The sequence below is a fragment of the Callospermophilus lateralis genome, chromosome 5 (assembly GCF_048772815.1).
Source record: "Callospermophilus lateralis isolate mCalLat2 chromosome 5, mCalLat2.hap1, whole genome shotgun sequence".
Lineage (NCBI taxonomy): Eukaryota > Metazoa > Chordata > Mammalia > Rodentia > Sciuridae > Callospermophilus > Callospermophilus lateralis.
The window spans coordinates 145880175-145895946 of NC_135309.1; positions in this window are offsets into that span (position 1 = coordinate 145880175).

Consider the following 15772-nt stretch of genomic DNA (forward strand, 5'->3'; position numbering starts at 1 on the left):
AGCTGTGAGAAAGGGACACTGGGGAATTACAAGCACAGCAGTTGGTTCCCCCTTAGCGGTCTCATTGGTGGATTCTCTAGAATGTCAAATAAAGGGTGCTTTCCATAAAAAAAAAAAAAAATGTATATTCAACTTGAACTTTCGCTCTAATTTAAAACATAAGATCATATATTCATTAACCATTTACTTGTTCTGTCTTAATCCATCTAGGCTGCTGTACCAACATACCACAGTCTGAGTAACTTACAAACAGAAATTTATTTCCCATAGAAATTTTAGAGGCTGGGAGTCCAAGATCAGGGTGTCAGCATGGTCTGGTTCTGAAGGGGACTCTCATTCAGATTGCAGACTACTAACTTCTCATGGAGTCCTTAAGTCGTGGGAAGGGTGGAAGGGAAAGTTTCCTTGGCCTATTTCATGAGTCCCCACCTCTTAATACCAACAACTCAGGAGCTGGAATTTCTAAATATTAATTGTGAGGGAACACAAATATTAGGCCATAACATATTACAAGGTCATTACATTTCCCCTTTACCTTTCTTAGGTAACACGAACCAATAACACACCATCTACTATTTCTAGTTTGCCCTTCTTTAAAATGGGAAAGAATTTTAGGAACTCACAAAGCCAGACACCTATGTTTTTAAAGATTATCTACCCCTAGATCATCTATTATCATTTTTCCACATATGTGTCAGCAATATTCTTTCAATATGCCATTATCAAGTCTTTTCAAATCTTTCAAAGTAGTTCTCATAAATCAATAGCTGTCTTTCCTTGCATAATCATATTTCATCAACTTGTATGATACAATCACAAAACAAGTTCTAATGACTCAAACAAATTTGGGGACAGACATCACTGAGTTGGTGAGTTCACATTTCAGTTGGTGGGGGCAGAGGTACATTTAAGGACAGCGTGCTGGCAGCCGAGTCTCAAGGCAAGTGTTAAAATATTTAAACAGACAATGAACAGTGCAAATTCATCAGATGGTTCAGTGAAAGATTCCATGGGTCTCTACCAAACTCAACATTCCTAATCCAGAGAGTCTGCAGAGTTGTGGCTGGAGATAAGGCTTGACCGAGTTGGGGCCCACAATTATATGTAAGTTGTGACAATCTAAGAAACTGTTATTTAGTTGGAAGAGCCTGGGAGTACTTGGAAGAAGTTTAATCAGGAGTGTGGCATAATAAATGTCATGTGCATATCAGATTTTATGGGGGAATCATGTTTATGGAGAAATCTTAGATTAGTAAATATAAACATGAAACAGGTTTGATGTCTCCCTAGTCACTCTTCTCAAAGGTGTTCCATTGAATCCTCCTTTCTGAATCAGATTACTTTCATTGACCAAATCCTAATTCAATCTTATTTTACAATGTAGTCTCACATTTATGTCAGTTTCATACACATCTCTATCATAGGCTTATGACAAGAGGGACTTAGAAAGAAAGCGAGAAAATAGCTTCTGTTTCTCCACTCCTCACCCTTTTCCTCCACCTTTTTTTTTCTTCCTTCCTCTGCTTCCCCTTTGAAACCTCCTCCTCCTTAAATTTTTTTTAGCATCTTAAAATACCACACATTTCTTATCTCACAGTCTCTATGAGTCTTACGTGGCTTAGATGAGTCCACAACTAAGGTGTTGCTCAAGGATTGATTCTCTTCTGGGGGCTCCATTGGTGAAGGGTTCACTTCTGAGCTTTCTCAAGTTACTGGCAGAATTCATTTCCTTGTGGTTGTAAAACTGAGAACTCCTTGCTGGAATCTTGCTGGCTGTCACTCTCTGCTCCTGAAGATCCTTACCATGTGGCTGTCTCCACAAGTTCTCTTAACACATGGCTGCTAGCTTCTTCAAAGCCAGCAAGATAGAGTGAGTCTACTAGCAAGACGAAGCCTTAGATAAGCAATGCAATCACAGGAGAGGCATCCCATCACCTTTCCATATTCAAGTGGATGAAACTAAGTCAAAGTTCCCACAAGGATACCGGTGCATGTTTACCAGGAATTGGGAATCATGGGAGCCACTGTGAAGACTCTTAGGACACAGGCAACTCATCATGCCATTTTTCACCCAGCCTCTTGGTTAACTTTTCAGTCAAATTCAGATTCCTTCTCCTTCCATTCTCCTGAAGGCTTTATGTATACAGTTATGGGTTGGATTTTGACCCCCACAAATTCACGTGTTGAAATCCTAACACCCAATAACTCAGAATGTGGCCTTATTTGGAGATTGGTTCTTTACAGAGGTAATCCAGTGAAAATGAGTTTAATAAGGTAGGTGGCCCTAGTCCAATATGATTGATGTCCTTATAAAAAAGAAAGATTCTGGGGACACATATGCATAAAAGGATAAAACTATGTGAAGATGAAGGCAAAGATCAGGGGTGACATTTCTGCAAGACCAAGAATGATAAAGATTGCCAGTAAATCACCAGTGGCTAAGAAAGAGGAATGAAATAGGCTCTTCTTCATACCTCTTAGAGAAGCCAACCCCACCAGCCCCTCCATCTCAAGTTTTCAGCCTCCAGAACTGTGAAATAGTAAATTTGTCTTGCTGAAACCATCCAATTTGTTAATAGAGCCTTAGGAAACAAATATAAGTAGTACTGAGGGAGAGGCATCTGTAGTCACGTGATATCTCTGGGCTCCCCCAAGCTCTGGATTCCTTGTCTTGTCTTTGGATATTGTCATTTTTATTGCACCTAATGCTGAGTGAAGTATGAGGACACATTTTTGTCCTTCTGACTTGCATGATCTGCACACTATTAATGTGTCTCTGTGTGTTGCCACAAGGCCCTTTTTAATCCTCCAATCATCTCTACTCCTTGAAGCATGGAAGGATTTGACTACTACTTGTGTCACTTAGGAGTATCCATTAATCTCTGAGAATACCCAGGTCCATTCCTTGATCATTGCTGCCTTATCCCATGGCCAATGCTCATTGAGAAGTTTCTCCATAAATTGAAGCCTTTTCCTCCTCCCTCCCTCCTTCCTTCTCTTTCTCTTCTCTCTCATTCTCCTCCTTTTCCTCTTCCCCCTTGTTTGGTCTAGATCCTCCTGGACTAGGAATTAGAAGACTAAACAATGTATTTATTTAGTTTACTGATTGTCATTGCATCTCTAACACTAATTGGCCATCAGTACAATTTTTGTACCTACTATTAAACACTAGTTGGACATGTATGTGTGGTGTGGTATGTTGGGGTGTGTGTGTGTGTGTGTGTGTGTGTATGTATATTAGAAGGATTGTCCCATAGACCCCACCATATGTTTCTTGGCCACCTTCCCTTCCTTAATGCCCTCCCTGGAAGGGACCCTACCCTCCCTACTTTTTTTCTTAAGGAGATCTCAGGGCATCATGCCTAAGGGTGAGATTTAATTCATCTGGTGTGAATAGTGGGTGCCCATATTAATTTCAAAAGTCCTCCACGTGATTCAAATATGCAACCAAACCAGAAAACCACTTTTACAAAGACTGGGAATTTCCTGCAATTTGAGCATATATCTGAAATTTTAGTGGCAGCCATCAAGTTTGTGGTGATACCTGGAACATAGTTCTTCATTCAGATGCTGAATTTTTATGGAAAATAAACACAGAACCTACTCATACACAATTCATGATTCATCGATTGACAAAATATTAATACTAGTACCAGCATTTTCATTTCACTAACAAAAAATGATAATGTCTAAATTAATGACTGCCAGAACTCTGACCTACATAAAAGCCCACCTCCTAGTCTTCCAATATTAAGAGGGCTTCCAGGACTGGGGTTGTGGCTCAGCAGTAGAGGGACCGCCTTGCAAGTGCAAGACCTGGGTTCAATCCTCAGCACCACATAAAAAATAAATAAATAAATAAGTGAAATAAAGGTATTGTGTCCAACTACAACTGAAAAATAAATATTTTTTTTTTAAAAAAGAGGGTTTCCAAACACAAGGCTTCTGCATTCACTGTACATGACTGCCTCCTCCTTATCCTCCAGGTCCTTGCTTCCATGTGACCTTCTCACAGAAGGGGTCATCCTGTCAAAAACAAGACCCTCCTCCTGTTATTCTCTACCATGAGACCCTGTTTATTACTTCTAAAACCTCTTTCACGGTATTAATTACCTTATTTTTTGTTGATTGTCGTCATTGACTTTCTTCATATATAAACTCCAAGTTCTAGGCAAGCTCTGCCATCTTTTATTCTTAGAATAAAATGGGTGTTTAGCAAACATTAGTAGATGGAAGCAAGAAAGAAAAGGAATCCTTCTCTGACAAGAGAAAGTTGACACAAGGACTTACTTTGTCTTGGTCTTAAGCTCACCTTGGACTTGATTGTCTCATCCAAAAAATGGGTAGAGAGTTTGCAAAAGTTCCTAACTCGCCTGTAATCTACACTCCTGTCCATGGGGAAGTGTGGGGTCATTCTAAAGAAGAAATCTGATAAAGTCACTCCCCTAGCTAAAACCTTCCAGTGGCTTCCCAAAATGGCAATGAAGCCTCTGGGCAACCTTGCATATTAATTTCTTATGGCTGTTGTTACAAATTATCACCAGTTTAGTGGCTTAAAACAACACAAATGTATTCTCCACAGATCAGGGAGCCAAATGTTCCAAATGAGTTTTAGGGAGTTAAAATGCAGATGTCAACAGAACAATATTAGTCCTGGAGGCTCCAGAAGAGAATGCATTTCTTGGTTTTGTTCATTACTAGAAGCCACCTGTATTCCCTAGCTCATGGCCCCTTCCCCCATCTTCAAAATGAATAGCTGTCATCATCACAGTGAGTTGTCTAACTGTAACCCTATTGCATTCCTCTTGTGATTACATTTTTGGGGGTTCACCCTAATAATTAAGGATAGTCTCTCTATATTGAGACCCTTAACATATCCTATCTGCAAAGTCCCTTTGGCCATGTAAAGTAGCATATGTATATGTTTCCTAGATTAGGATATAAACATCTTGGGAGGGGGCATTGTCCACCCTACCCAATCTAGTTCCTACCTACACTTCGTCCTTCACCTTTTGCCATGTTTACATTTAGCTCAGGCCTCTCTCAGTCACTGACCTTGACACTTATTATTCCCATTTTCAGCATGGTATATCTCTCAAGACTACTCACAGATGTTGCCTCTCCTGGAAAGGATCCCCTGACAAGGCAGGATATGGCTCAGCTGTGTATTCCTACAGTACCTTGCCCGTACCCCTACTGTCACTACACTGATTAGTAATTTCTTAATTCATCTGACTCCTCTACAGACTTTTAAGAATTCTGGCATAGAGGACTATGATTGCTGGGTCTCTTACTAAACACAGTACCTAAAATCTAGTAGGCATTCAATCATAAACATGGAATAAATTTTTTAAATGAATAAATACACTATCGAATAATATCTTACTAGCCAAATTGTTTCTTCATTACCTTGCAAGAGAGAACAAAACCAAGCGAAGCTGATCAGATGGTGGCAGGCACCACATCCCTGAGAGAGTAGCACATCTGGGCAGCCACGTGCAAGGAGTCGGTTGCCTTCCCCATCCACAGTTCCCTCCCCAGCTGCATTCTTAACCACTGTAACCACAAAAGTGGGGAAATGATAGAGTGTGGTGGGTCAGGTGAGAATTTTCCAAAGCTTCTTTTCTCTGATGAATATCTGTATTTAAAATTTTGTTTGTTCGTGTATTTAGTTTATGTTAGGTCCACATTGAAGTCCACCTCAACTTCTGAATTTTAATGACAAGTGGCATTTGTATGGGCATTGTGTATAGCTTGGAATGACACAGCTGTTCATACCAAGAAAGTGTGATGTGTTAGACTTAGTGGGTCCAAGGAACACATCAAAACTCCTTAAGACACTGGTAAAAACCAAATGGAAAGGCAACAAGAAGCAAAGCCCCTGAAAAATACAGTTTAATATATTGAAAAATAAAGTTTAAATGCTGGATTCTGCTGAAACCCTTGAATTGATCTAGAGGACTCCTCAACTATAAATTATTTGAGCTAATTTTCTTCTATTCTAGGTAAAGATTCCTCATCAAGAAGAGCAGAAGAATTCTTAGGGGCTAACAAGGACATTTTATGCCTTTTGTCCTGCAAAGTGTTAACTGCAGTAAGCATTAGGTTGAAAAAAATACAGAATAATCAAAAAAACATTTTAATGTTAAGTTTATCCACTGATAGAACCAAATGTGACTTTTAGAGCTTAAGGAATCATCAGCTTAGTTACACAAAAATCTAATATCAAAACCTTATGGCATGAAACTGATAAACATTTTGTAAAATCCATTTTTATACAATAATAAACTTTCATGAATTCAATAGTAAAGTAATCAATGTAGATTTGAGTGATTTTATTTTTTTAAGCATAAACATTGGTAAAATAATAATGGAATTTGGCACCATTGTGTTCAATGGGGTACTGTTAAAAGTACTCCATTGAGGATGGAACTAGAGACCATTATGTTAAGCAAGATAGCTTAATGTTCGTGTGTTGTCGCTCACATGCAGAAGCTAGACAGAAAAAAAGGAAAAAGGGTGGGGTGGATCTCCTGAAAATCACAGGGAGATCAGTAGAAGAAAGGGAACAAGGGGTGGGAGGTAAGGATGGAAGAGGGAGGTACTAGAGACTGATATTGGTCAAATTATATGGTTATATTGCATATTGCACACATGCATGCACAAATATGTAACAAATTCCATCAATATCTACAACTATACTGCACCAATAAAAAAAGATGGGAAAAAAATACTCCACTAAGTTTAAGACAAAATAAATTTTATAACAACAGCTAATATTGTTCTAGAAATGCTGGAAAATACAATTAGATTAGAAAACAAAGTAATAAGCATAAATATTGAAAAAAGAAAACCTAATTATCATTTTTGGCAGATTAAATTATTGTAAATTGAAAAAAGCAGGGGGATCAAATTAAAAAATAAATGAAAGATTTCATTACGGTCTTTGATCACAGTAGTTATAGTTATTTATTTATTTATTTAAGTCCTTACTATATTTTTAATATTAAACTAATATTTGATTGTACCCAAATTTCAAGAAACATAGGTATGTATACTGTAGCAAGTACAAGATGTCTTTCTCTAATTTCACTTCTCAGAAATGATCATATTTAGTAATTGATATGCAACCTTCCAGATGCTTTTCTATATATATATTGTTATTCTAAATATAATTTGGAGAAATAAACCTTCAAGAATACTCTGTATAATTTCAGAGGAAAAAAGAATACGGAAAAAAAGTATTTATACAAATGGTTTGAAAATTTGATAAAATAACAATCAAAACAAGCAATGGCATAGAATAGAGAATCTATGAATCCAGATCCAAGCAACTACAAGAAATTCACCTATTTCTAATTATCACAGGGAGGAGTAGACTATTTAACCAATAAAAGTGGAACAATACACTAGCCATTCACAAAATAAAGAATAAAATATATGATTTCTCGTTACAGAATGAATTCCACATGGATGAAAGATGGAAATAATTTTTAAAACAGAAACAAATATACTAGAAGACGTGAGCAAATCATACTTTTAGGATGTGGAAAGCATTTCTAAAGAAGACATGAAACACAAAAGTCATAGAGAAAAAGATTGATATTTTACAAAGTTTAGAATGCTGGTAGTTTCTTAAGTTTTTATAACACACAACAAAAAAGGAAGAGATTAAAATAAATTGAAAAAAATACAGTAAAGTTATAATAGAAAATAAAATGCTAATATTTTTAAAACTCAAAGAGTCTTAAAAGATGAAGAGTCCAAGAGGAAACTGATAAAAGCATTTTTCTTACAGAAAAATTAAAACTGGCTATAAAAATACAAAAATACCATCAATCTCATTCAAAATAACAAAATCCAAAGGCATAAATGGGATAACAGTTTTGCCTTTCAAATTGTGAAGATTAAAAACAAGACTAAACTTCAGTGCTGGGAAGGGTATGAGAAAGTAGAATTTCTCATATATACTGGTAAAAGTATAAATTAATAAAATTTATAAAAGGGTAATTTGAAAATATACCATAAAAGTTTAAACATGTACACCCAAAAATTATATTTTAAAGAATTTTTGCATAGATACAATCTAATAAAATATATATGTATAAAAATATTTATATAGCATTGTCTATTGTTATCATTTGGATTTGTAGTTCTCCCAGAATCTCATGTGTAAAAAGCTTGGCTACCAGCTTTGCAATGCAACGGGGAAGTGTTTTAAACATTAGGAGGTGGGGCTCAGTGGAAGAAGGTTGTGTCATTGGGGACATGCCCTTGGAGGAGTTATTAGGATTCCAGTTCATCCCTCCCAGTCTTTCTCTTTGCTTTCTGGCAACCATGCGGCAAGAAGTTTTGCTCTACTTTGCACTCCCTGTCATGATGTTCTGCCTCACCACAGGCCTAGAAGCAATGGAGTCAGTCAACCAAGGACTGAAACTATAAGCAAAAATACGTTTTTCTTCCTTTTAAATTGATTATCTCAGGTATGTTGTCACAGAGATGTAAATCTGACCAACACACTTACAGTAAAAAAAAAAAAATGTAAATTCTAAATAGATTGTAGTATAACCATACTATGCAATACTAACAAACCATTAAAAGAGCTATGGTATTTACATACAATATATACTTATAAAGAAAAGTGTCTGTGTCATTTTTTAAAGCTTCTACTAAAATGAAAGTTTCCAAAGTACCTATCTCTTTCTTACTCCGTCTCTATCATTTTCATGAAGAGAAAATATCAGAATGGGCAGTGTATCTATTAGTTACGGCTACACTGATGTTCAATAATGAATCAAAATCCAGTAGCTTTAAGAAACATTTATTCTCATAAATTGTTGCATGAGAGTTGAATGATCTAGTTTGGTCACTACTGGGTGGTCATCTGCTAAGATGACCAGGTATCTCCAACTGTAGGAAAGTCAGCTGAGTTCATGTGGGTTCAGCTGGGAATGCTTCTGCTACATGAGTTTCCTTTCTTCTGAAAATATCAGGCCTATTTGACTTAGGAATTTTTTCTCATAGCAAAAGCACAAGAAGGCAAGAAGAGAAACACAAGAGTGGCTTACCCATCATTTCTACCTCATTTTCTTGGCCAAGCAAGTCATATAGACAAAGTTAGAATCAAGGAATGAAAAACAAATGTACTCCCTCTTGTGAGGACATTCTGAATCACATGGCAAGGCAGGTGGATAGGGGAAGGGGGAAGAGTTGAGCCATTATGCAACCACCTACAGGAAGACTAAAGAACAGCTTAGGTCAGGTTTACAGGAGAACACAAGCACTGCCCCTATCAGAGGAAGCTCATTCCTGTCTCATCCACACTACAGCAGACCAAACCACCTTCTTTCCATTACTTAATGGCATGACTTTTTCCTCTACTTGTGATGGAAAAAAATAATAGTTGAGCTACGGAAGGATTTTAATATTCATGAGTCTTTAATAGTAAAAGTATAAATCATTTATTATAGAAACCCTGAAGTTAAAAACTAAACTACTCCTTTCTGCAGCCCAGCTGGCTGGGCAAAATATCCTGGGGGTGACGAATAACTTGTGTACGTTGATGCAGCAGGAATAGGAGCCGTTTATTGTAGGACAGGAGTGATATTTATACATTTTACACAGCTTATCTAATTAGCATAAAATAGATACAGCAGTCAACCAATAAGGAATCTCCACACTTAATGGCTCGCTTTTGTTACTTCACAAACCACTCCCTCTGGCATTTTGCCAGGCACCATGCAGACTTGTTTACAGACTCTACCATTTCTCTGGCAAAATACCAGGTGCCATCCTGACTTGTTTATGTACCTTAACAACTCCTCTCCTAATCATGAAGTAGACTTTTTTTTCTCTCTTTAACATGACTGATCTAACTGAAGCATGCACCAGGAGAACGTCATGCACTGATGAGCTTGAAATGACTCACTCTGGGATGAGAGATAGGCACCTGGTCAAAATAGAGGTGATATTCTTGAAACTCTAGCCAGAGCAGTTAGACAGATGAAAGAAATTAAAGGGATACAAGTAAGAAAAGAAAAACTCAAACTATCATTATTTGCCCAGAATCCGATTATATACTTATAGGATCAAAAAAAAATTACACCAGAAAATGTTCTAAAATTAATAAATGAATTCAGAAAAGTATCAGGATATAAAATCAATACCCATAAATCAAATGCATTTCTATACATCAGGGATGAATCTTCTGAAAGAGAAATTAAGAAAACTACCCCATTCACAATAGCCCCCCAAAATAAAATATTAGGGAATCAATTTAACAAAAGAGGTGAAGACCTCTACAGTGAAAACTACAGAACACTAAAGAAAGAAATTGAATAAGACCTTAGAAGATGGAAAGATCTCCCCTGCTCATGGATAGGCAGAATTAATATTGTCAAAATGGTCATGCTACCCAAAGTGCTATTCAGATTCAATGTGATTCCAATTAAAATCCCAACATCATTCCTTATAGAAATAGAAAAAGCAATCATGAAACTCATTTGGAAAAATAAGAGACCCAGAATAGCCAAAGAAATCCTTAGCAAGAGTAAAGAGAGGAGGCATCGAGACACCATAGCTTAAACTATACTACAGAGCAATGGTAACAAATTTGGTATGGTATTGGCACAAACATAGATATGTAGACCAATGGTACAGAATAGAGGACACAGAGACAAACCCACATAATTACAGTTATCTTATACTAGACAAAGTCACCAAAAACATACATTGGAGAAAAGATAGCCTCTTCAACAAATGATGCTGGGAAAACTGTAAATCCATACGCAACAAAATGAAATTAAACCCTTATCTCTCACCCTACACAAAACTCAACTCTAAGTGGATTAGGACCTAGGAATTAAACCAGAGACCCTGTGCCTAATAGAAGAAAAAGCAGGCCCAAATCTTCATCATGTTGGCTTAGGATCTGACTTTATTAAAAAGATTTCTAAAGTGCAACAAATAAAATTAAGAATCAATAAATGGTATAGATTCAAACTAAAAAACTTCTTCTTAGCAAAACAATGAGGTGAAGAAAGAGCCTACATTTTTGGAGCAAAGTTTTGCCACATGCATGTAAAATATAGCACTAGAGAAAACAAAGATCCTTAGGTTTCTAATCCTTGGGTTTCTAGTTCAGGCAGTTGGAAGATTAGGACAGAGGACAGAGACCTAGATGCACATTTGGTATAAGTGGAAGATTGGGAAGGGTCAGCAAAGGGCAGGGAAGGAACAGTGAATTCTATTTTGGATGTGCTGATGTTGAAATAAAAATAGGCGACATATACAGATGCCTAAGATCTGGGCTCTTATCACCAAAGAAAGTAAGATCCTCCATCCCACATTTGTTAGTAATTGGCAATGTGTCTAAGATCTAATATCTTAATGATGATATGATTTTTCTAAATTTCCCTCTACAATTTCCCTCTTTATTCATATTCAACTTTAATTTTAGTTTACTAGATTTGCAAACCCATAAGTCTCCTTTTCATGACTGATTAAATCCTCTTGATTAGTTATTCCAATTAATAATCTCCAGATAAAATTATTCTCTTTTTATTGAGTTACCCCTCTAACATAACAATGAAAAACCATCCTATTTTTGTAGTCAGCTCACTGGGGCTACACTGAGTCATTACAAATGACATGGAAATAAGACAAAGTTCAGAAAAAATTGCTGTGATAATTTTTACACAATGTTAAAATAGAGGCATCTTAATTCATTCAGCCTTCTATAACAAAATATCATAGACTGGAGTAACTTATAAACAACACAAATGTATTACAGTTCTGGAGAATGGAATCCAAGATCAAAGTACTGGGTCATCTTGACGATTAAATTAGGCTGACAGTTTAATCTGTTTTTCTCAGGCCAGATCAAGGGTCTGTTTCCTAGTTGCCTCATCTTGCTGTGTGACCCATGGAGGCAAAGAACAAACTCTGGTGGGCCCATTTCTATGGCACCTTAAAGAGGCAAATAGACCCCCACCCCAGGGAGACAAGACCAGATCCTAAGTGATTTAATTAGCATGTATAATGAACAAACCTAAAGTGAAGACTGTGTTCCCTGTGCCAAACAGGTAGTCATTCAACTATTAAGTACTGGAAAACAAAGGTCAGAAAGGACATCTGTGTTAGTACCCTCTAGAGACTTTTCAAATGAGTATTTTGATCTCACTGGCAAAAAAAAAAAAAAAAACACATTAAACTGTCAGCCTAATTTCACTCAGTGTTTTAATCTTCATGACCTTTAATTTCAATTCAAGGGACCAAATCACTTCATAATTATAATTAGTCTTCATTGAGAGATCTGCCTTCAAGAGAAAAATTTTTCTTATATTCCAACATGAATAAATAACATGGTTCCAGTATGAAGAAGCAGTGATAAGACATTGCTTCCACATAAAAGCCCTAAGCATTCATGGATGAGAATTTCCTAGCTCCTGTCAAAAGCACCGATAAAGGGTGAGTTGCCCCCACATCATTGTAGCACAAATTCCAAGGCCTAGAATAATGTCATGAGTCCTAGGTGAAGGCTTGTTGAGTGGAAAAATCATTATGCTCTATGATGGTTTAAGTTCTTTTCTTGGTTGCTAAGGATAGAGACCTCAGATCCACACTTCTTCAATCTGGTGGATATCTCACTCTGTGTGGGCTACTGAAACCACCAAGCATGTTTGCATAATAAAGTGGAAGCCAACGGAGACCCGGAGTTCAAGAAGCAGGACAACTAGTTGTCCACCAAAATTGTACTCTTCCCCCATGGAATAGATTTTCACTGACAAGAAACTTTCCTGAAAAAACTACCTTCCTGAGCCTCCCTTGCATTTAGATATACTCATATGACTAGTTATCACCAAATGGAACTCAAACGTAAGAGGCATATGTCACTTCCAGACCAAAGCTTTTCAGAGAGATTTTCATCCTTGTCAATACTCTCTTTCTCGCAGATATCACTGACTATGACATCCTAGAGAAACACAGAGCCACAAAATAAAAGCAGTATAGGACCAAAGATCACTACATAAAGGAAAGGTGTTCACTGACCATGAATATATGATAAATATATATATATATATATATATACACACACACACACACACAAACATTCACACACACACAAACATTCACACACACACACACACATAGTCTGTTTCATGAATGGACAGTAAATATATATTTTGTTTGGACTTTTATAAATTTCCGTGTTAACTTATTCTAACAACTGATATTACCCTAATATACCATGTGCATATCCTTGGTACTGTTTAGTATTGAGAGTAAATTATTAAAGGCATTCATGCTTTTCTCTCAATTCCTCACTCTTAGGTGAGGTTCTTTCCTCAGGTGAGGAAACACAAGAATTGTATATATCACAGTAGATCAGTGTATTGACCTTCTAGTTTTAACATCACTTTCTTTGAGATTTCTCATAAGTCTATTTTGAGAAATCGACCCAGTGGGCTAACAGATTGACATCTTTGAGACTAGGAGTCTGCAGGACTAAGTTCTAGACTATGAGAAATTCTCCAGCTATAAAGTTATTTCTCTCCTACACATGCCTGGAAGATATATATAGATACAGATATAGATATATACATATATAATATTTATATATAATATATGTATAATATTACCTTCATACTTTTATGACTTTGAAGACAAGCAGTCAAAATTCACAAACTGTTATGACCAACCCAATAATAAGCCAAACATACTGGAAATGCACAGCTGGAATCTTTTATCCCTCAATACACAAAGTTTTATCTGAAAACCAGAGACATCAACATCGAGAGAAGTTTGTGGAAAAATCAAATTCACTAATTAGGTTATAGTCTTAACCCAATTAGAGAATTAATTTCCTGATAGGGATTAAGAGTGGTAACTGAAGTGGTAGGGTATGGGAGATAGGAACTGGGGGTGTGGCTTTAGGGTATATATTTGTATCAGGCAAGTAGAGACCTCTCTCTCTCTCTCTCTCTCTCTCTCTCTCTCTCTCTCTCTCTCTCTGCCTTCTGATCACTAGGTGAGTTGCTTTCCTCTTCCACCATGATGTTCTGCCTTACCTTGAGCCCCAAGGGATGGAGCCAGCTTTCTATGGACCAAGACCTCTGAAACTGTGAGCCTTCAAATAAACTTTTCTTCTTCTACAATTGTTCTGGTCAGATCTTTTAGTCACAGCAGCACAAAAGCTAACTAAAACAGAAGTTGGTATTGAGCAGTGGGGTCATTGCTATAACTAATTTGACCATGGGGTTCAGAATATTTTTGGAGCTTTTGGAATTGGTTGGAGGAATTTTGAGATATATAGCACTTCAGGCTGGAAGTGCTTTAGATTGTTGTAAGCAGAGATTAATGGCAGATTCTGGTGGGAGCTCAGAAGACCAGAATGCCAATAGGACTGTGGACAATAAAAAAGGAGCTCAAGAGGGTTCAGAAAAGGAGGACTGTATTGGAATTTGGAGTAGAGCCCATTCAGATTATGTTCTGGCTGAGAAGTTGTCTGCATTCTGCCCGTGTCCTGAGACTTTCTGTGAGGCTGATTTTAAAAGCAATGGACTTCTTAATCTGGTGAAAGAAATGTCTAGGTGGCATAGCATTCAGGTAGTGGCATGGATATTGCTGTGACTTTTAGACAAATTTATTGTGATAATAAGGAGTAGAAAGCAGAGCAGAAAGATTTGAAAAGCTTGGACTTGAAAGTTGGGAGTAAAACTGGACTAAGAAAGTTGCAGTTGTTAAAGATATTACCTCCACTAAAGACATATTAAAGACTTTGCCAAGAGATAATAAGAAAGATGACTTGAGATTATCTTAGGAGCTGGCAAGACCAAACCTATCTCAAGCTCACGGGAGCAAAAGTGAAAATTCTCTTGGGAGGAGACCAGTGGGGCACCCTTCTTGCACAAGGGGGCCTGGGAAGTTTTTCAACATGCTCAACTACCCAAGCACTCAGAGGGTACTGCAACCCAGGGTCCCTGGAGACTTGGCTACTGTTCAAGATGGCAGCAGACCTCAGCATCAACCACATGCTGCTGGTTTTACAGGAATGCAGGATGCTGAAGTGAGGGGGCTTCTGGAGACTTCCACCAAGATGAAGGCGTTTGAGGCCAGGCAATGTGCAGCAGGGTCAGAGTCCCTACTGTCACCCCCTGAAAAAGCAAAGTGTGGAAATTTGTGGAGGAAGTTGAAGTTGCAGTGGAGACCCCTGAGATTAAGAAATTCCAGTAACCTGGGACAGCATCCTAGGGAAGCTGCATCAATGGAGCAGAATCAAGCCTACAGGAAGGCCACTTGGGCTGCACCCAACAATGCCACAGGGGAACAGTTACCCAAGCCCTTTGGTGAGAACGTCACGATGCCATGGGCCCCAGACACCAGACATAGAGCTCCAGGACTTGTTTGCCCAGCTGGACTTCCGTCTTGCTTTGGTCCTGTCACTTCTTTCTATGCCTCTAGCTTTGTGAATGGAAATACTTACTCTGTACCATTATATATTGGATACTTGTAAATTGCTTTTAATTTTACAAGATCTCACAATGTGAGATTGCCTTGAGCTTCAGAGAAGACTTTGGAGTTGAATTCTGAGCAATCTCGAAACTGTTGAGACTATGGGGACTTTAGGGAATGGACTAGGTGTATTTTGCATTGTGTGAGCTTTGAGGGCCAGGGGCAGAATGTTACGGTTTGGGTCTGAGGTGTCTCCCAAAAGCTCACGTGAGACAATGCAAGAAGGCTTCGAGAAGAAATGACTGGGTCTTCACCCAAT